Here is a 23,708-nt window from a genome sequence, read left to right on the forward strand (position 1 = left end):
TGGGGCGCTGCTGTGGCTTTAGTGGGCTCTACATGAGATAACTAGCATTATCACCAATGTGACAAACAGAGAATATGGCCTAGCTTTAAACCTGCATTAACTGATTTTTTTTGGCCACCTGGAGGCAGAGGAACAAAGTCGTGGACACAACAATGATACAGCATTACCTTTAAAATTGATATGGTGAAGCTTTTAGCAAACAGTTGCTTGTTGATGCATCCAGCACCATCAGGATCTTTAGCGGTATTTCTAGCAACCTGTTCAACATACCTCCAATATTCAGTCTCTTTCAGCTCCTGAGGGAAAACTGCTGGCTCTAATGCTCCACTATTGTCACCAGCTGTAGTCGCTAACTGTGTCTGTCTTCTGTTTTGTGCTGAGCCAATTTTTTAGCTGGAAATAGCTGCCTTTTTTTGTGTGTGAAAAACACCCTATTAAAGCCGCTTTCAACTAGCAATGGACAACTTTTTTTTCCTTTAACGTATCATTCTGAAGTAAATAATGGCTGTACAGTTACGCAATCTGGTTTCACAAAAATGACACCATCCATGTATAGATTGAGTCCCTGTAAGTCTCACTTTTCCTCTGTGGTTTGGTACGAGTTATCCTTTCTAAACGAAGGTCAAATCACGGCACAAAGGAAGCACGTCTGCCATCGCACAACCAACACAGGAACAGTCATTGTTTTCTGCAGTCACTATTCCCAGGTGACGGTGGAACAACTGGAATAAATATCGAAACTCTACACTGCAAAAGAAAAAGAACCCAACTGATGGAGGAGACAAAGAAGCTTCGGTGTTGTGTCAAAGTATGTTCCCTCATTGATATGGGTTTTATCTTACCACCAGGACTCCAGTCGGTTCAAAACCAGCAATTTTAGTCTACTAGATCAGTAAGTAACGAAAACTGCCTACTTATTAATACAACCAGGTGTTTTACTTTTTCAAAGCACTGAGATCAGGCTTCTTTTTTTAGGTCAAATTGGGATTCCTATGGTTGTTTTTCTGCTTTAAACAGCAGCCATGTTGCTCACGCGCCAACAGTAACACCACAGGGAAACACTAAGTGGTGGGAAAAGTTGAAAAGTTGTCAATTTTCGCTTTAACAAATGTGTTTTTCTGTTTGAATATGATTTTCTTTCTTTTATGTATTCTTGGTGCTTCATATACTGATCCTCCAGAATCTTAGTTTGGGATTTGCCTTTCCTCTTCACAGTACTTCCCATTCACAACACTGCCTACATTTGCTTTAACTGTATTTCTGTGATTTTTTTTTTTTTTTTTTTTGTGCTGTTTTGCTGCTGAAGCTATTCGGCTGACAGGGATCTTTAATCTTACTTTTATTGAATCACTTTTTTGAAAAAGAGCATAGCTGCAAACATAATTTCATTTAATTCGGGGACACTGTTGAGAATTCATTCTGCAGGGTCAAGGTTTCTCAATTTGTTTGGTGTATTATCAGTCAAGCTGTATGAGAGTGCATCACTTATTTCAAATGGAGGACATTAATTATGGAATATAATGGAGTCATTGATACATTTTAATAAAATACACTGTGAAGCCTTTTACATGCCACAGAGCAAAAATGTCTTTTTACCATGCATGAAAACAAATAAGATCAACCTGTGGGGCAAAGTGGGACATTAGCAAACACCGCTGGTTTGTCGTAATTGAGCGCAATACATTACACTCAAGAGTGGAATGGATGGCTTGTTGAGGCAAACACACCTATCTCACCCCTTCAGTAATGAGTCTGCTTTGATTTTATTATACCATTGCTCTTTCTCTTCACCTCTGTCCAACTCATTTTATCCTGCTGAGACAGAGGGGATGTTAAGGGAGGGAGAAACCAGCGAGAGGGGGTGAGGTGAGATAAAGACGTAAAAGGAGGCTGGTGAAGAGGGGGTGGTAGAGAGCAGAGGGGAAGGATTAGGAAGAAAGAGAGAAGGCGCAGTAAAGGTGTATCTCAGCCTGGAGAGCGAAGCACCATAGCAGCAGCCATGCTAAAAACGTACGGGTATGTGAACATAAAAACATAAAAAGTATGTGCCCTTTAGGCAGTTAGAATATAGCTTAAACACCAAACACCTGTGACCATCAAAGACCACTGCATTTCAATACCAGGTGTAAATGCAGTGGTCTTTGATAGTCACAGGTGTTTGGTGTATTTAACTTCATGAACGTAACGTTACAGAGACACACACACACACATCTTGGGTGCTTGACATTGCTCGCTATCTTACGGCTGATATGCAGTAAAGTTACAAAGAGGAAAGGGGAAAAAAAGAGAGAGAGAACCGGTGTCTCTGTTGAGTGCTGAGTGTAGTGAGAGGGTGACCTGAATTCAAACACACAGACATACCTTGGTGCTCGCTAGTGAATGGCTAATGTACATTAAAGTAATCTGAGGGTAGTCTCGTAGTAATTTGAGGGTGAATAAACACAAATGACCTCACTTTCGCTGGTGGTGAACACACCATCAAACAACCACAATTACCAATTAATTTATATCTGACGTGACTTCAGGAACAAATGTTTTAAAGTTTCACTCACGATGAGTTGAATCTCGTTCACGAACTTCATTTCTCACTCTGACTTTATAAGTTATAGCGACAGGCGGCCAAACGAAACGTTACCTTGAGTAAACCTGCAGATTACTCTGGGTTTGAACATTGCTGGAAACATTTGGAATAATGTAAGTACACCACTCAACAAAATAAAGGTGGTGTTGTTTTTACATTTTGAGGCAGAAAGAAGTGGTGTATCACCTCCCTAAAATTGGACTTTGGCTATGCACTGCACGTAATTTGAAAGCTTAAAGGTTGTGTTATTTGTACACCGGACCCTGTTTTAATAGCAGGTGTGATAAGTGTAATAATGTAATAAGGAGGGAGACACAGGCCAAGGGAAGAAGTGGAAGCATTCACAGACTGTGTTTTCTTTTTGGTTTAGAAGTGAAGAAAAGAGTCATTTGTCAGTAATCAGCAGCATTTTGAAAATAGACTGGGAACAAAAAAAAACAACAGCTGAGAAGAAAAACAACGACAACACAAGAAGACACTGGTAGAGCTTGTAGAGCAAGTGCATCCATCTTTTGTGAAAAATATAAACAATAAAGGATTCTCATTGTACATTTTATATAAGTCAATGTGCCAGAATACAACAAAGAGACACTGTTTCTCACCGTTTGCACAATCAGAGGATGGATCCATGCAGAAGCCATTGAGCACCTCCTTTTTTATTTTAATGCTTCAATCAGATGTGATGCAATGCACATGAAATGCAGCGATAGAGCAGCTTCCATTGATTTCTAAGAGAGTATTCCCCTCAGTGACGGATGGCCATACCTGATGACCAGGGGCTGCATTATAGCCTGCAGGATTTCACACATGTGAAGTTGGACTTCAAAGAGCAAGTTAACCTTTAAAATGTCTGATATGGGTGTGGGATGAGATGGATTCGTAAAAATCCACAGAGATGAGATTTAAGGAGTAACTTAGCACGAAGTATTCAGTTTGGAAATAAGTAGTAGGATAAACTGACAAATTTCAGTGAGATCTTTCCACACTGACTATCGGCAAAAAGATTTCCTAAAATTTTCAAACTACTAAAGAGAAAAACCTGAGAAACGGGGCATTAGCGTGAGAATACAAGAAAACAGAGAGGTGGGGGAAACACTGGATGGAAAACATCGGTGAATATTATATTAGAAGTTGAGTTCATCACCAAGGAAGCAGCAAAGGAAGCAGATTTAAAGAATAATGCATGTTACCACTGTACATTCTCCTTTGTTATGCCAATGACACAGACCTAGATTACACACTAGCGTTTGAAGACATGCCAAGGAAGTACGGAGGTACAAAGAAGCCAGATTTTCATTCACACACATTTGCACACACGCACACACAGGAATTGTTGGCAGTCACTCATTTTGGCTTGGATCCTCTTAGAGGGGAGAAAATAAGCCAAACCTTTCATCTCGGTAAACATTTGCTATTTTAGAAGTCAGCTACTTGCATACAGTGTGTGTGTGTGTGTGTGTGTGTGTGTGTGTGTGTGTGTTAGAGAGCATATTGTGTCAGGAGGTTTAAAAAAGAATGATATTCAGGGCGGAAAAGTTAATCCCAACCTCAACTATATTAGTCACACTCCTTGCTTTTTATCCAGAGACACACATGCACACACACACACACACACACACACACACACACACACACACACACACACACACACACACACACACACACACAGTGCACTGCACAGGTGACTCTTGGTTGCCCCCTCCCGATCGGCTCAGTGGCATTCTCACAATGTTGCAGTCTGGCACGAACAAGCTGCTCCAAACTGGAAAGCTTCCCCTCTTTTGTCTCCCTCGATGTAATGACATCTTCATTATGCACGCTGCAGCCAGAAAAACCAAGCTGTCATTAAGACTGAAGACACTGAACTTTGGTCATTTATAAGTAAGATTGCTGCCATATCCTCTCTTTGTACAGAGCACTGCTGTTATTTCTGATAAGCACATATTAATGCTGTTTTTTTCAGTCCTCTGTTGCTTGGTTGTAATTCCAACAAAGCATAACAAAACATGAACACTCATGATATTTAAAGTCACAGGCAAACAGAATCTTGCTCAATATCTCTGCTTGAAATTAGGACAACTGTAACCCAATCATCAGAATTCATATTGAAGCTTTACATTCCTTTGTGTTGCAACTGTATTATTCTTCAGGTTAAATTTCAATTTCACTTTATGACAATGCTGAGCTTACGGTCTGGTTAGTTTTAGGTCCCAAACCACTTAGTTAGGGTTAGAAAAAAGATCATGTTTTGGCTTAAAATACCAGCTTTGGTTGACACAAACTGGGCTGGAGATGTCCCCATTTTTTATCAAAAATATCTATTTTCTGTCGCCGCAAACACAGCTGGAAATTGTCCTGAGGTCTCCTTAAAAATTCTAATAATGTCACACTTCCAAATGTTGAAATGCAGTGTCGAACTGTGGTCACTGACTTGGCAGCCTTCTCATTTAACTCCAAGTCCCCATATATCTAAATACAAAATATATACATGTGAACGTATCTGTGGTTTGCAGAACAACATTTTATCTTGGCAAAACCGGTTGCAAAATGACAAAATATCATGATGAACTACTGGAAATGTTCTATTCTTAAAAAAGTAAATGATAAATGATGTATAATGGGAGTGTCAGGAGCCTCCGGCTATAATGACACATTTTCTTGACACTACAAGACAGAGATGCACTTTGTTCTTCCTGCCTGCGTCATAGCCCCTCACATAAGAAGGGGATCTTGAAAGAAATGTCAGCACCCAGACTCTGTCATCTTGTTTCCAATTATTGTCACCTCTTGCTAGAGGTGTCACAACTCTGTTTCTAACCCCAAATTGATTGAAATGAGCTTTTCATGTCGTTTATCGCATTCGAAGGCAGTATTGGCAATACATCCCATCCAAATCCGTCACACGTCCGAAGGGGGAAAAAAAACCCGAAACACTTTAATAAGCATTTTTAAGATGAAACAGCTAGCTTACAGGTAGCTTGCAACTGCAACCCACGACAGTTATCCTAATATCCTAATATTATTTGAAATTGTCAAACTCTAACCTGTATGTAAATTGAGTATATACCAATGATCTGTTGGTCTTTACAAATCCAGATGTGCATTTGGAGAATGTTTACAACCCTACCTCTGGCTGTTGATTTTTCCACTGTCCCCCCGAAAATGAACATGTGTTGTTAATTGTCATCATTTTGTGACATGTACAAAATGTAATTCTTGTGAAATTGTTTTGTGCCCTCTGACTAATCGTAAGATCGCACAGCAACAGTAAATTCAAATTAAAGGGTGTGTGTGGATCGTTCTATTTTTGGCCTTGGTATCTCCTGCTTGGTCCACCACTCGCTGGAAAGTTTTCGTGGAAACAGACACCTTTCTTCTTCAACGGTTGTTACGGTTGCATACTTGTCTCTCTGGCAGGAGGCGGTTGCGAGATGAAAGGAGATGTCTATGGTCTAGGTTTCTTTCTACAGATGAAAGACATGGGGGTCTGTAAGGTCTGTAAGTAGCAAGGGAGAGAAACTAGATGGAACCAGAGCAAGTGAAGTCTAGACTCGATATTATCAGGCTGAAAGTGAATTATTTGCTTCCAACAACGTCGAAACCCAGAGAAAGGCCACAATAAGTTCTGGGAGAGAGTGAGAAAGGAAGTCCGCAAATGAGACTAAACATGAATAAAACTCAAACATTACCTCGTCTGTGTGCCTGAGTCACATCAGATAGATTTTCATCAGCATTAGTGGTTGATTAATGGTGAACTTAAGCAAAATTCACTTAACTGTTGGTCATTTGTGATTATTCGCATTACATAGCAGCCAGATTGATTTCCTGTATATTAGCCGTACACTAGTGAGCAACGGCACGCACTGAGGGTGTGTGCGTCGGTGCTTAAACCTCTCATTAAACTCAGCACTGACCAGCTACTATTGTCTTTCCCTCCTCTCCTCTCTGTAACGTTACGTTGATGAAGTGAAGCACATTTCCCCTCCGGCTCCAGTCAGCAGTCAACATTACAGAACACAAAAAACCCGACAATGGAGGTCACCTCAGCAGATCACTGCTGCAGTCAGGTTGATAAACAGGAGTAAAGATAAATCTGCTTTTTAATCGATAAACAGCTCCGGATCAGAGCCGAATCTAGTGTGGTAGTCTAGGCCTGGCTCTGACCAGCCCCACCTGGCTCTCCCCCCATAACTCTTGACAATCGGCTTTTGTTTTGTTTTGACTAAAAGGCAGAAATTGCATATTGCATGTTTAAAAAATGCAGCAAAAACTGTCAGTACTGAACATAAAACCAACAAAACTGTGGGGAGAATGACTTGGATGGTGAAAAATAAATGAATAGGGCTGAGTTGTAAGTATACAGGTACATGTAACTACTGAGACAGCTTCCTTCAGGTGCTTTGAAAGATAAAAACAACTATTATGTCATATTCCAGTGCAAAACCTTATTATAAAAACCCTCATGCTCCAGTGGACCTCGGACGTTGTCATATCTGCTCTTATCTATCCCCAAAAATAATATGTGCTTGTCCTAATCCATTGGCAGTCGTATTAATCAGTACAACCGCTATCTCAACGAGTTCCAACGAGCAGGCTGCGTTCAAGCACATTTAATCTCAGCCCTGACAAACACATATAAATTGTGTGGCTAAAACCCTTCAACCATTGCTGAACATGACCTGGTGAAACAAAGTTTATTTGTGTGTGACAGGGAGAGCAGCATTACAATGAGGTCAGGTTGTCTGGGGGCCTTGGTGGCTTACTGGGTATGTTGAATTTACAACAATCAAACACTCAGATCAGGACAAAGGGTCATTTCTCACTGTGGCACTGTGAGGACTGAAGCTAAACTTTTAACGCTCAATGTTTTTTTCTCTGTCCTCACCTCGGTTGTTGCATTATTCACAGTGTTTGTTGTCCCAATCTTTTGTAGCATCTGATGAAATGCTGAAGTTACAAGCTGTTCTGCTGCAATACTGAAACACAAAAGACAAACAATTAGCGTACAAAGGCATGATGAAAGAGACCAGAAAAAGAGATGCTGTCTGACAGATGACTCTGAACACTCAGATGTCTGGTTTCTGCCAGTAAATGAGTGCATCCCTCCAGCATATTTACAAGAAGATTCAGTACAAACTAGACTTACACTGACTATTCACAAGGTTAACAGCTCAGCAACAACACACCTATCTACAAAGTTAAGAAATAAAGAGTTTATAAGTGTGATTATCCATTTTTAATTCAACTCACAGGGAGACTGGGATGCTTAAAACTACATTACTGAGGAAGCATTTAATGGTTGTAGTAGTATCTTCATCAAAAATAAAAGATGACCGATGCCATGACCCATCTCAACTAAGTTTTGTACACTCGACGAAAACATATTTCTTGCGAGGACAAGCGCTCGCACAGAATTTAACAGATTTGTGCTCAAACTCTGAAAGAAAGTCTGAAATCTTTTAACTTCAAATTGGGAAAAAATGGGAGGAAAGTCCAAAGTGTTGAGGGAATTTTAATGCAGTAGACTGTTGACTTCAAAGGTGCACTGTGTAGTTTTGGGTAAGAGATTTTAATCAGAAGAGAAAGAACTTCATTGACTGGTTTTTCTTCTGCCTGAACAAACAAAATAAACAAACGCTCTTTGTTTCCATGACTGAATGAACTGAATAAACACACTGACCTCAAAGAACAACACAATTTCATTCGGTTTTACTTTGTTTATATGCGGCGGACCCTGCCACCTTTCTAGCTTCAAACAGTGTTCTGGGGACCTTATTGTCCTCTGAGAACAGCTTGTTTATACAGTTGTGAAAAAATATAAATATTTCTGAGTATGTATTATTACCTCATTAATATTGTAAATATCAAAATTCTGAGTTTGGATTTCTTCTCCAAAACTACACAGTGCCGCTTTAATAGAAACTGGCATCGAAACACATTCATGAATCTGAGTAGTTGTGATATGCTTCAGAAAACAGCAGCAGAAACGTAGCTTTACTTTCATGTGTATTAAATACAACATGTCATCTATCTAAAAAAGTGGATCGGTCTGTTGCCAATGACGCCCAAAATGAAATTTTATGACTGTTGGACAGACTAACTGGACTTTATCGTCATGCTGTTAACGCAGTTTGGCTGGGTCTACGTACCAATACTACTTGATCAGGTTTCGGAAAAAAATATGGTTTGGGTCAAAAAAAGTATGTTAGTTGTGTAATGTGCATGATATAAGTTAAGTGTGATACATAAGTTAATTAATTTATTAATTTTTGTTTTATTAAGGGACATGAACAGCGTTGTCCTGAATGAAAGTCCTGTGCATCTTTGACCCGACTTTGTTGCTGTTATACTATTTCATCTGACTTCCTCTTTTGCTCCTGTCATAATTATTACAGCCACTAGGCGTCGCTGCGGAAGAAAAAACATACATACGGGTCGTACTAATTTGTATGCACAGATGACCTATAAGGCCGTTATCTGTTGAGGACGGGTCGGTTACATGCTGCTAAAATGCAGGTTATAACAGGGGGTGCTTTACTCATAGTGCCAAACATGTTCCTATAAGTTAGAATGTTTTCTGAAGGTAATACAGTTTGTGTAATATTTTCATTAAACGCAACTTTGTTTCTATCCTTGGATACCAAAAACAAAAACAGAAAACAAACAGCTTGAAAATTAATAGGTACGCTGTTTTTTCATTCACTGCTGTGAAAGACCAAATGATCTAAAGATCACCTCAGGCTATACCCTCTCTCTCTCTCTCTCTCTCTCTCTCACAGACACACACACACACACACACACACACACACACACACACACACACAGAGTCATCTGGAGGAAACGGCCAAAAACTGAGTTATGACCCCATTAATGGGCCACACAGACCAATGCACACACAAAAATAATCAAACAGATGCATGTGCGCACACACACACACATACATTGTTAGCTGACTCAAGGTGAAAATAATTCTTTTGTTTGTTTAATTATCGCACCATCAAATTGCCACTACGGGCACCATTCATCTGTCACTGGCATTAAGTTATGGGTGTGTGTTTTCGTAAGAAAAACTCTGTGTGTGTGTGTGTGTGTGTGTGTGTGTGTGTGTGTGTTGAGTTATCAGTTGGCCTGGCGGTGCTGCAGGCTGACAGATAAGGATGCATTCCTCTATTCTCTTTGCTTTTAAATCCACTGTGCCCAGACGGTACGATGGTGTTGATGCTGTTTAGATGTGTAAAGATGATTGTATGGATGATAACTTGGTTGTAACAGATTAACTTGTGTGTGTTTGCAAACATGGTAACAACCCTCAACGCAAAAATGAGTCATAGCTATTGATGTTGAAAACCCAACTTTGAGTCACCTCCAACTCTGTCATCTCCCATTTGTGTTTGTTTCAGTAAGTTGTCTCATGGAGTGCAGGAGTTGTGACATTTATTGCAGGGCAGCAGGTATTTGTTGTTCGCCTCAATGAGCCACTTAGTATCCTGAACTCTCAATCAGGTGAACTTGTGAAGCTGTCTGACATCAGAAAAAGAAAAACACAGAAGGCAATAAGCTAAATCAACAACAACTTTTTGGATCACAGACAGCTTCAGTCAACAACAGGATCAAATGCCATGAAATGACCAAAAACATCAGTTAGTGACCGCACTAACGAGGGTTACAGGTGTAGCCAGAGACTGCTAAAGCTCATCCTTTAGTGCCGTTGTCTTTGGTTCCTGTCTGTTATTAAAAACACATTTTGTGAGCCACGCCGATGCATTATGCAATGCATAATTTGAGCCGACATCGCAGACAGCGTGGAGCAAAGTAATGTCACTTCCTTCCTGTTTTTGCTTCCAGAGGTTAGTAATTTTGAGGCCTGAAATAGTGGCCTCTAGTTCAGCCTTCCTTCGCTTCACATCACATCCCCTCTTCATACGCGCCGTCGACAATCACCCGCTTCCTCCCAAGGCCTTCAATAAGCATGCGGCAACATCAATTAGCCCCCTTTTAGCACAGAGGCCATCAGGGAGACTTAACAATAGCCAGTGCTGAGAGATTAGTGCTTTTCTGGCTTAGCTTTCTCAGCCGATCCTATTGGGGAGATACTAACTGGATGCTAAAAGGCAGCTAGCCCCAGATGGCTGATCATATGAGGGTGATGCAAGCCCCATTACAGTAATCCAAATGCTGAGACTATTGTGGTCAGACAGCGAAAGGCAGGCCATTAGAGAGAGGTTTTGATGGGGGGGGGGACAAACAGAAAAGTTGAGAGTAGGACAGAGAGAGAAGAAGCGAAAGATAATAAAAGGAGTAGGCTTCAAGAGAAGGAATGAGAGAATGAAGAAGCAAGCAAGCGAGAAAATGAAAGAAAATGGAGTTGATGAGAAAAGAAAAAATGAATTTGGAGAAATGAGAGGAAAAAGGACAAGAAGAGACTGGTTGAGAAAAGGAACTGAGTATCAGAGAGATGAAATAAAGAGAGAGATATTGGAAAGAGGATAGGACAAGGCTCATCTGCCAAGTGCAGGGACAAACCACAGAGGACACAAAGAAAGAGGAGTTGAGTGGAGAACGGAAAAGAAGAGAAGGGAGGGGAATAAAAAATGAAGGAAAACAAGGAGGAAGGCGGAAAAGTTTACAAGGTAAGAGGAGGGCAGAACAAGACTCATTACAAGGAGTGAAAGATTACGTATGATAAAGTTTGTCCAATACCATCATTATTTGTTTCAATTTATATTTTCCTCCAGAAGAATATCAATGTTCCATCTTACTGGTCTTGATAATGACTCTCGGTGTTGCATGTGGTGGTTTATTTTCTCCCGGGTCCAGCATAAGAGGTTTCCACTGATGAGGAACAATGACTACATTAGGAAAAAGTAGAAGGGAAAATGAAACAAGACAATAAGTTCATTAAAGTTCCCATGAAGGCAAAATTGATGTCTTGCTGCTTCACCTAAACACAAGTATTAAGAGTTTTTTTTTTTATAGTTTCCTTGAAATTATAAAAAAATAAATAAAAATAGTTGATGACTCATCCTGCACTCAGGGGTGTGTACTTATTTTGCATCCACGATGCCTGTTTAAGTTTGATGACATTTGAAGGACGTTAACCGATATGAGTGAAACTGGATCAGATCTTTTAGAGAGAAAATGTTCTGGTTTTCTCGCCTCTGTCTGCTCTGCCTCAACTCTGGACAGTTAGCTTCACTTGTTGCTAAAGAAATGCTCCCTGCTGCTAACCATCAGCCTCTCAACGAACACCTACAAACCGGGGCTGTACGCAGCCTCTGAGAACAAGGGAGGCCAGTTACAGTAACAAGGTGATTGATGGAGTTTCCTCAGATACCAGTAGCTTTGTTGCCAAAGTAACTGCTAACTAACTGCTGCTGCCATTAGGTGTTTAAGCTCAGTTAGTTGTGATGCTCCGTCAGCAGTCATATTAGCAGACTCATCCCGGGTTTGCCTGGAGATAAACCCAGCAAGGAAACCACCTTGGTACTGAATTCCCCTGTCGTCAAACTGGCCTCCCTGGGAGCTGCCAAGCTGGGGAGAGTCGGCTGACCATGAGCTTCAGGATGGCGGCATAACGCATATTCAGCGCTATTGGCTACGGTAAACGCAGGTCCCTCCGCAGGTTCCTGTTTTTGCAGGAAACAAACAACCACGCCAGCACAAATTGCACTCCAATAGCTGTTTCATTGGGACTTTAAAGACGGGTGAAACATGGCTTACTGTTATCCAAGAGAGATTTGTGAGGGGGTTGTGAAATTGAATACAGTACAGAACAAAATAAAAGACAAGAATTGAGAAAAAAAATACTTTAATTTGTATATGGCTTCTTCTTGAAGAAGCCGAGAAGCAGGCTACACCCTGAAGAGGCCACCAGTCATTTACCAGTCACCAAAGGAAGGTGGAGTACACAGAGAAACCCCACCCATGTATGTTCCTCCAATATATCATTGTGTGTATGCTCAGTGTATATCAGTAAATGGCTTTTTCCCTCCATTCAGGGCAAACAAAGCTGCTCAACACTGTGTGACTAACACTGAATGGAGGGATGGAGGGAAAGAAAAGAGAAAACGAGGCACTTTTCTTGTCGGGATGAAAATGTACGTTCCACCGATTAGACGCAGACAGATGTGAACAATCAGCGAGACGAATCGGGAAAATCTGCCCTGAGAGCTATCTGTCTCTTACCACACACACACACACACACACGCACACACACACATTTTATTACTCTCACTTATTATCTAATTCCCACACAGAAGAGAGACCCACTGTGAAACACACTAATCTAATCTTTCTTTCTCTCTCATGGCTTCTTATTCTGTCACACAGTATCTCTTCAATTTCATTTTACTCAATTTGAAAGATTAGCTGCTTCTTTTTATCCATCGTTTATCTGCATCAGGCTGTTAGTGGACATAATGTCAAGAAACTTTGCTGCAATCTTAGCCATTAGAGGAAGGTCACGAGAGCCGCAGACGCTGTAAACCACTCCTAAAACAATACAACGAAAAAGGCAAAACAGCAAATCTTTTAAACAGCACGAACGCATTGTTCCCACCATTTTGTTCTCATTTGTCTGGATAAATGTACACAAAAGAGACAAAAGCTAAAGCACATTGAACATGCCCATATGTTCTGCGTCTTCCTAACAAACCTCCTAGTTTTGCTTCACTTCACAAAAAAAATAAGTTGAAGAGAATGCAAACACTCCCTATCCTTCAGAGACAAAGCCCTTACTTTTGGCAGTCAGACAAAACGCCAAATTATAAAAAGCCGTGATTTTGTGAGAAACAGCTAACGAGAAGTGATAAGAGTCTTTTCTGAAAAACATGCAGGAGGAGGAGCAGAGAAGTAAAAAGCAAGGATGCAATCACAGATTCTGAACATAACTGAGAAATATTTTGTCCTTTTGTAACTTTTATGTATTTTTGAAGACCAACTTTTCTGTTTTATCAAGCTAACACACATAAAAACACCCATTAGAGTCTCTCCATAAGCACGGCAAAGTTAAACTTTTTTTGCATCAAACCTGCGATGCGATCAAACAAAGAGGTAAAGAAAAGCATCCTGCTACAGATCCCTTGATTTGTATATTCATAATGCTGTCTGATGTTTCATTCATGTAGATACCTAAACTGGACATCTAGCCATCCTGTAATCCCGAAAAACCAACACAGACTCAGTGTCAGGTCCACACTTTCCAGTCCTGGTACGTGTCATATCACATTGAAATGACATGTTTAGGATCTGACTAGGATTAAGGGGATGGAGGGGTATCGTGGCAGAGTTAGGCGACAAAGCTGTCAAGCCAGTGACTGCAGTTAAAGACTGGGTTTGCATCAATGTTTGTGAGTGTTAAATCACTAAATTTTTTTAAGGGGGTCTTTGGGAGCCAGAACATGATCTTTTCCAAACCCTAACAAGGTAGTTTTAGTGCCTAAACCTAACCAGATCATAAGCACGGCGTTGTCACAACAAAAGATGGAAAATTAAGCCTGCTAGTGTTTGCAAAATTGTGATTTAACATAAAGGAACCAGAACATTTTGATAACATGGGAAATATATTGCATATTCTGTACAACTGAGCCAGGTAGCTGCATTTTACAAATACATAATAAAGATAAAGGGGCTTCTTGTAATGCAAGTAATCAGATTTAAATGTATTTGTAATGTAGATGTATGACAGGGAGGCTCACACTGACATCTGTTGGACTCTGGTGGGGTGCAACATCTCATTTTGACTTTGTAGTGGTTACAGTTGAAGTCAACATGCTTACATTCATTTCCTCACTTTGTGATGGAGAGCAACAGTTACATTAAGGAGAAAGTTAGCATTCTAAATATATATGCTAGCTGTCTAAATATAATTTTTTAAGCATTACACAAATGAAATCAGTGAACCTTTCTTCAATGTGCTCCATGATGTCTTCACCATCAACAATCTCAACTGTACAAACTAAGGTACATTTGCAGTAACTGTTTTACTCTGAAAGAACAAATTCTGGTACCGTTTAAACTGCAGTTATACGACAACATGACAGCCGAAGATGGAGAAACACAGAGAGTGCAAGACAGATGAGATGATGAGGCAATGAGAGAGTCAATGATTTGCCCTTTTCTCTTTTTTTCTTTTTCTTCTCTTTTACAGCCCTGATGCCAAACACGATTTAAATCTCCATTAGCTGGTTTTTCTGTGTCTTTGACATGAAATCAGAGAAAATCAAAAGCGCGTGTCAGGGAACAAGAGATGAGGGTGAGGGGCAGAGATGAAGAGCCCAAAAAGAAGGACTGGGTGAAAAGAAAGAGGCTTGAGAACAAATATTTAGGAAAAAAAACTGATGGGAACAGACAGATTAAGGAGGTGAGAAAGACAGAGAGAGACAAAGATAAGGAAGCTCAAAGAGAGATTCAGCATCTCTCATCTGCTATTCCTTTGTCCTCAAATGACAGACATTACATGACAGTCTTATATATTGTTCTGCTTTAGTTTGTGTTTAATGCAGGTGTTTTCATTCTGACTAAATATTTATCTTGGGTGGTTTAGACATGTATTTGGTAACTTTTGCAAATAAAAAGTATGAAACACCCTTGTCTCTTTTATAGTCTGAAGTATTATTTTGATATTTCCAATTACAGTCATGTTGGTGATATTTCTGAACAAAACATCAGATTTTAATTAAAAGGAAACCCATTGTCTGGCTCTAACCTCTTCGGTTTGAAATATTGGCCTTCAGTTGAGCCGTGCAGACAGTCACCTTAAATCCTTCAACTATAGACTCAAGTTGGCAGAATTGAAAAGGGCATTTTATTTCCTCCAGCATAAAGCAGAGGGTGTTAGCTAGTTAGGGACCTTGATCTGTTTGCAACATTTTCAAAGGCCCGGGCGAGAGATGAGTTTGACTGACAAGAGAAAACCACCGACAAGACGACTGAGCTGGGTTCGTCTTGTCTTTTATCCTCCTCTCTTCTTTTATGGCTGATTTATTCTCTGTGTTATCTTTGTCTTTCTGTCTGCTGTCTCTTTTAATCTCTCTCCTTCTCCCTGATGCTTTCTCACCTTTTATACCCTCCCATGTTAAACTCTCTTTGAGTCTCTCGTTCTTTCTCAGCCTCATCCTTCTCTAGCTGTTGCTTCTGCTTCCTGTTTCCTTTCATTTGAAGCACCATTTCACTTCCAAAGCTCTGCATAATTTTTAGACATTTGTTAATGGATAGTACGTGCAGTTTCAGTCTCAATACTTTGGTCATAACTTCCAATGAGCAGTCACTTGTTGGTCTATTTATGTAGTTAGGGTAAGGTTTTTTGTTTTTTTATTTGCACACACAGCTTCATTTCCTGTAAATAATCAGAGAATACAGTTTTTTAAATACTGAAGAGATATAGTAACAAATGTGACAATTTAGTCTGTGATATACGCTTGTAATGGCTTTCAGTGTTAAGACTGAGAAAATATATCTGTTTCCATCCTCCTCTCAGTAAGATAGAGCACCACCCTCCTGCTGTTTTATTGGTGGGAGCAGCTGTCATTGACACTCATTGGCTAGCCTGACTGTACACTTATCATAAGCACAAGAGAGCAGTGGCAAATGGCAAAATACTAAACAATAATTAGAAAAACAAATAAGCCAGGATGGGGTTTGTCACACTTGGACTGAGTTGTTTCCTCAAATGAAGGAACTGGAAGCCAATGCACCAGCCTGCCTGCAAGGGTGGTTCAAACCCAGCCAGAGTCAACATTGGCAATGTACATTTCTGCAACTTATATATTAAAACTTAACATTTCTTCTTCATGTTATGTTGTGACAATGTTGTGACTATGTTGTTCTTATTGTCTGGTTAGGTTCAGGCAGAAACCACTTGGTTATGGTTAGGTAAAGGTTGTGTTTTTGGCTTAAAATACCTGTTTTGGTTGCCAAAAAACAGAAGGAGATGCCAAAAGGTCTCCTTAAAAACACCCAGGTTACAGTTACAAAAAACACAGCTAGAGATTTCCCAACTTCCATGGAAAGTATCTGGTTTCTGTCGCCACAATCACGGCTGGACATTGTCCCGAGTTGTCTTTAAAAATATCCAGTGGTTTCACACTTACAAATGCCAAAACGCATTTTCAAACTACAGTCACCAGTTTGGCAGCCTTCTTGTTTAACTCCACCACCATCACCTTCACATATGATGCGTGTTGTAGAGATGTTGCAGAAATTAACTGCATCATTCTATCCTGGTGACTGGGCTAGCCACAAACAAAGCTGGAAAATGTCCCGACATCACATTAAAAAAATATCCAGTGTTGTCTGGCTTACAAATGTTAAAATGCCATCTCAAACGGTGGTCTCTGGTCTCTGGCTTGGCTGCCACTACACCTTTAAAGGTGTCCGTGGTTTGCAGAAACATAAAATGCCAACATTTTACTCTGGGGATTGGGCTGGTTGTTGATGAGCTGTTGACTTTGTGAATTTAGCCACATTTTCATCAAAAATAGGGAACACACTGTGCATACTAACAGATAGGAGAAAAGTCTAATATGCTTGCAGGAGTGCTTTGAATATTTTACCTGGAAATTTTGATTTGTGCTTTGGCATAAAACCAGGCAATCACTGATGATGTGCCACCACATTGTTACCGCCGTAATCACAAACTTCTTACAGCCGTCTTTTAAGTCCGCACTGAGTGAAAAACTCATTGTCACTCCATTCTGGTGTGTCTTCCCAAAAAAAGTCAAACTTACTCCTTATGTGCTTGTCATCAAAAAAAATGAATTATTCAATTAATTGTGTCTGATGCTTTCATTTGCAGAGTCATTCCCTGCTGATTTGCAAAGGAATAACACACACACACACACACACACACACACACACACAGGCAGGCGGGCAGAGATTAGTAAGCATGTATAGTTTTCTACCTCACTGCTTCCTCATTAAGAACACATCCTACACTTGCAATAAACCCCCAGGGTACACACACACACACGCAAAGAGATACACATTAAGATTCAGATGGAGGCATATGCACACACAGTATAATGACCCACACACACACACACACACACACACACACACACACACACACACACAGACAGACAATAACTCCCTTGGATCTTTTGTCATTTTCTATATTCTCCGTTAATAAAAGAACGCGAGGCCAACAGTCAGACAGCCTATGGAGAACAAGAACAGAAAACTGAAACGGAAAGAGGAGTAAAACGAGAGAGATCTATTCCTGTGTCGTCTCGGCGGGAGCACCCCAAAGTAGAAACTCATTAACTACTGCTTCTCCGAGAGCGATATTACAATTGGCGTGACTAAAAAGGCAAACAGTTTAAATTGTTAATGCCCAGCAATCAGCCAGAGGGGGGAGAGGGGAGGGAGGGCGAACACACAGTGAGAGAGGAGGAGGAAGGGGAGGGGGAGACACATGTGGCTGGTATAATACTGTCGGGAGAGGAAACATGGAATCGAGAGCGAAGGCTATTTTTTCTACGCTTTACTGTGAAGGATTTAAAACAGTACAAGGACCACATAATTATAAAACACACCACTGATGCTTTCAAGTAATGATGGCCGCAACCAATTCAGGAAGGCCACTAGAATTGCAATGATAAATTCCACAATATAACTCCTATAATAATACTAGTCAGTGCATAATTGCAAACCTTGAAACCTCAAAAACAGGGAAGTTTTCAGAACCAAAACAATTTAAAAAATTCTTCTAATTCGCAAGAAAGATGCAGAATAATTTTCTTGTGTGAATCTCTGGCATGAACTGATATTTATTATGTTTCATTTGCTTATTAAATTTTTGCCACTGTGCCTCAGACCACTGCTTTTTTTTTTTCAGCCTCTAAACGGAGGCTGACATTGGTGCGACCCTCCATGATTGACAGAAAAATTGATGCGGCAGATTGTACAAGTCGCTCGCCCCTTTCTTTAAAGGTCGAATTTGTAATAAAGTTGATTGTTGTGTTTCAATCCCAACTCGTCATGCAGTAGGTAGGTTGGGCTGGCCAGCAACCCACTTCCCCACAGTCCAAGGCATCCAGGTTTGGTCAACTGTGATGGATGGTCGGTATGGACGAGTCGCCAGAATACAATGTAGGCACTTTAGATTTCTGCAAATCCACAGATATGTTAAAATTGTATGTTTAATACGTATCAACATTTATACGATAGAGTAGTGTAGGGATGACGTATTTTTGTAGGCCTGTAACCCTGAAGTTAGCATTACCCTGATTCCCTGATGGATGGACGGATGGATGGATGGATGGATGGATGGAAAAACTCCCTGAATAACACTTACACAAAAAAAATTCTACTTCTATATATATTATTTCTATTTTCGAAGTAATATGCTTGACAAATAATGGAACTATGACTAAAATAAACACGCTGACTGCAAGTTCAGTGTTTCCATACTGGCAACATACAAACAACCAATAAAGGACTAATGTGGGTACATACACCATTAAAGGTAATTTCCATTTAAAATCACAGCGAAAGCACATTTAGCACTTGGCTGCAGGTATATAAATATATGCCCCTTACTGCAACTACACACACAAATAGCCATGTCTTCCCACCCAGTAACAGACAACCAGTCACAGGCACGAACACACATGACACACACACACACACACACACACAGGATGAGGATAAATGGGAGCACATTATGTGCTTATTGATAAGTGCAGCATTGTTTGTCTCCTGCTTTGAACACAGAAGTATGCAAAGCAGAGAGCACACATTGAGATACAGCACACATGTACAGACACTCATGCACATACACAGCTTTAGACGAAGACACACGCAGCACATTAGAAAAAATACAATAGGAGGCTCACACACAAACGTCCTGTAACCAAAACGACTCAATAGGTCGATTGCCAACGACTCCCTAAAAAAACATATATCACTGTTCCCAAAATGGCATGAACGGTGCAGCGTACCAGCAACAGACGTACCAGACGGTCGCAGGCTGGGTCCAGGCAACAAAACTACTTGTTTAGGTTGAGGAAAACATCATGGTTTTGGGATAAAATAAGTATGTTTTGTATGTAACTTCTATTTTCATGTTCTACTGACTGAATAGGCATTGATTTGACTAATGAAATATTTTCTATCGAAGTGATCAGGTTACACCGTGACGACTTGGCTGCTGATATCCTTGATCAACTCTCTGACCCCTCAGCAGTAATCAAAATAATTACCACAGGTACATGCTGTACATGTGCTGACAGAGCAACACCATCCGTGTTCTTTGAAAGGCTGTTGGATGTCTCAGACACTGCAGGCAGAAAACTCCCGTCAACAGCGGTCCAAGTCAACATATCATTATTACATAGCCTCAGGTGTGAGCTTATCATCCGATGGAGATCCTGCTTCTGAAGTTATATCAGTGTCCAAACACTGCCACTGCCTGCTTTCCTAGTTTAAATCTGTCCAAGGCATGCTTCTCTGATGTTGCAGCATCGTCAGCGTCAGTAGACTCTTGTTGATTTTCTTTTTCAGTGTCTGTCAGAACCAACAGACTTGCATGGGTTTCCTCTGGGTGCTTACCGTTCCCATACATGTATATTAGGTTAATTCACTGGTCAGTGCCCTTGACCAAGGAACCAGCTTAGATCTCGAGTTGGTCCTCTGGCACTGTATGTAGTCTGCCCGCTGCTCTTGCGTGCAGACAACCAGTTTCACTATGTTGTAAATTGTATGATTTTATGTGATAGATTATTTTCCTGTAATTTGGCCTTCCTGATTGTCCATACTGTAATTTTAAACACATCTTCATACTTAAATGGATGATTCAGTCGATTGCCAGGAAGCTCCATTAGCTACCTAACTTGAGTTGTGTAACATGCATGATGTTAAAATAACATACCAATTGTCGATGGACACTGGACACAAATAGCGGTCACCTGAGAGAAAGGCTTGTTTGACCAGACTTTCTACTTATGCAGACTTTGATGCTCTCTATACTACTTCGCCTAACTTCCTCCTTTGCACCTGTAATAATTACTAACTACAACTAACCAGAAACATAAATACGAGTTGAAATAAACTGCTTTCACAGTCTACCAATATGATTGTTTTTCTGATTATTGTTACTCACAGTATCTATAGTATGTCTCTCCATGCTGGGAGAGGAAACGCTCCTTAGTTTCGTTCCTTCAGTTTCTTCCAGATTTTTCCTGGTAGAAGAGTTTTTCCTTATTTGAACCGAGGGTCATACGATGGTGAGTGTCATATGCTGTCCATATTGTAAAGCCCCTTGAGATAAATTTGTGATTTGTGATACTGATTTAGTTTGCTGACCAGCAGACACTTAGAGAAAATGGTGAAAAACAATCTTCCAACTTCCCCAGGGCTTAATGTCAAAGGTCAAAGTACATGCATAGGGTGTAAATTTCATATCAACATGTAGATAATATATGCATTTCCTACCAGTGAATCTAAATTCTGAGGCAACTTCTGGTGCACTTGGCCTCTTGCTCTGTTTGTCAGTATGAAACCACATACTTTAAGCACATTTTAGATCATAATGAAAAATGACAGCAGAGTCACCAGAATAAAAGGTTGGCATTTCTGCAAATCACTGATAAGTTTACATTTGTACATGTCATTCGTATCGTATTGACATTTCTCATCATGTTTACATGTTTACGACCTGACCTTCATATCAGGAAGTGCAGGTGATATTGACAGAGTTAAGCACAGCGACAAGGCTGCCAAACCAGCGACCACAGTTACAGACTGTTTCAACATTTCAGTGTGACAGTGTGGGACCATTGGATAGTTCTGTGAGCCACTGCGTCTCAATATTTGTAAGCGTGACACTACAATTTCCAGCTACATTTGTGGCACCCAAAAAAAAAAAACAAAAAAAAACTTTTTTGACAAAAAGTCAGAACATCTCAGAACATTGGTTTGTGGTGACGAAAGCAGGTATTTTAAGCAAAAAACATGAACTTCTCCTTACCCTTCTCAAGTGGTTTTTGTGCCCAAACTTAATCACACCATAAGCACAGGGTTGTCACAACGTAAAATTGAAAACTAAACCTAAAGAAACATAAAGTTCCAACACAGAGGTATGTAAAGTTTAAATATATCTGTGGTTTGCAGAAAGGAAGATTTCCAACATATTATACTGGAGAGGGTAGAGCACCCACTTCACTAATGAAATGTTCACAAACACCATATATTGCTATTACAGCACAATCTACCAATTAAATGGCTTAGTCTTGGTTTATTACAAAAGGATCCTTCAATTACACTCAAATGCCTGACTCACTACAGGTTCTCTACTTCTCTGAAGCGATTGATATATTCAGAAAATACTTTACAAGCCTTATTTCAGAGCTTTGTATTTAATTCTTCTGAAAGGCCTTCTATCACAGTGTTCAAAGCTTGCAGAGACAATCACAGAGCTCAAGAAGGTCATGTTGCACTAAAGAGGGGGAATAAATGGTAGGATTTTCATTGAAATATGTATTTAGCTGCAAGTCTCAACCCTTTCACAGCTTTCAAAAAATAAAACATAAAAATACAAGAAGTGCCTTATACAACACGGGGGAGAAATGGCTTTCAGTTTAGTAAACCTGATCGTCTACCTGACTCAAAACTGTGCTTTCCACTGGTTCAACTTTGCATCTTGGGGGGCATACTTTGGATAAAGTTAAGGAGTTTTTTCCTCTTTTTGGTTTTTAAGTGTGAACCAATTCCTTCCTTCCATCCATGACCATTTTAACATAATGATAAATAAATAAATATATGAGTCATAGCCGATAGTGTTTGCAGATTTCATATGCACCTCTCTTCCCCACCCAGAATGACCCTACACAGTCACAAGAGAGGAGACTCAGAGCTTCGGCAATCATCAGATTTCTGCCAGATTCTTTTCTCGCTCTTTTCTGAAATCGTGACCCCCTTACACACCCCAAGGCCCTGACTTAGCTGCTGCTATGAAGGCAGCCAAAAACAGACACAGATGAAGAAGTGGAGAGATAGACAGATGTTACTGAGACTCTGATCTAAGATATTCAAAGGCAAGTCTTGGGAGGACAGCGCTGAGAAGTGTAAAGTAAGAGAGGGAGAGTGCAGAAAAGGCAGCGTGAGGAGCTGCAAATGGTGAGAGAGAAAGTGTGTGTCTGTGTGTTGGCATAAGATTGACTATCAGATGCAAACAGAAAAGCAGGGTGATAGTGTGCTTGGCTGGATGCAACTGAAGTCGAGATTGGAAAATCACGGAGGAAGAGGCTGAGGACAACAAGCACCAATATGAATAAAGGAGTAATTACCTTTCAGGCAGTGATCCAAAAGATTGAAGTAAGAATGAAGATGGGCAATCAGATGAATCTGTAGGTGATATGATTGCAACTAAACATTAGTTAAGTGCAACCCAATCACCAGAATACATGTTAGCTAAGTATGATTCAGCAAAAACCACAGAGGAGTTCAAACTAAATGTTTATTTATGTTGCACCTTTTACAGACAGTATGTTTAGGCTAAAAATACCTGTTTTGGTTGCAACAGAAATGCTTGGAGATGGTCACACTTCCCTTGAAAAGTAGCCGGTTTTGGTTGCCACAAAGAAACATGAACTGCGGTCGCCTGTTTGGCCATAGCATGGACACATAAGCCAAGACCGAACCGAATAAACCAGAACTGGCCCAAGTGTGATCTGCGTCATATTTGGTGGGAGTGGATCTCCCCGGTTCCATCATTCCACATGTTATGTGGGCCAGATTCGGCTGTCTGGTACAATTTTGCTATAGTAACATATGTCACTCTCCCAGTAACATAATACAAAGCCTAATGATCAAAGAAAGTGTTTATATCATGTGGACACTTCTGTTCCTGTGCTCATGCTGTCTCTCTTCTCTGCTGTGAGTCTTCATCACACTTTTTTCCCAATCAATTGATGGTTTTAAATACCTCGTTTAGGGGGTGCTGCGGCCCCCTTAGAGGACCAACCTCTCGTTTCCATAGTTATTCAGTAGACAAGTATAATATAAAGGAACCACTATGCAGAATAAATGCACAAATTACTTGACAAACAGACAGATGTATCAGCGCATGGCGGGACCTTTAAGAGAGGTAACGGGTCGGGAGGGGTGGTGCGCTAGATCCAATCATTGT

Source organism: Pagrus major, chromosome 6 (genome assembly GCF_040436345.1).
Source record: "Pagrus major chromosome 6, Pma_NU_1.0".
NCBI lineage: Eukaryota > Metazoa > Chordata > Actinopteri > Spariformes > Sparidae > Pagrus > Pagrus major.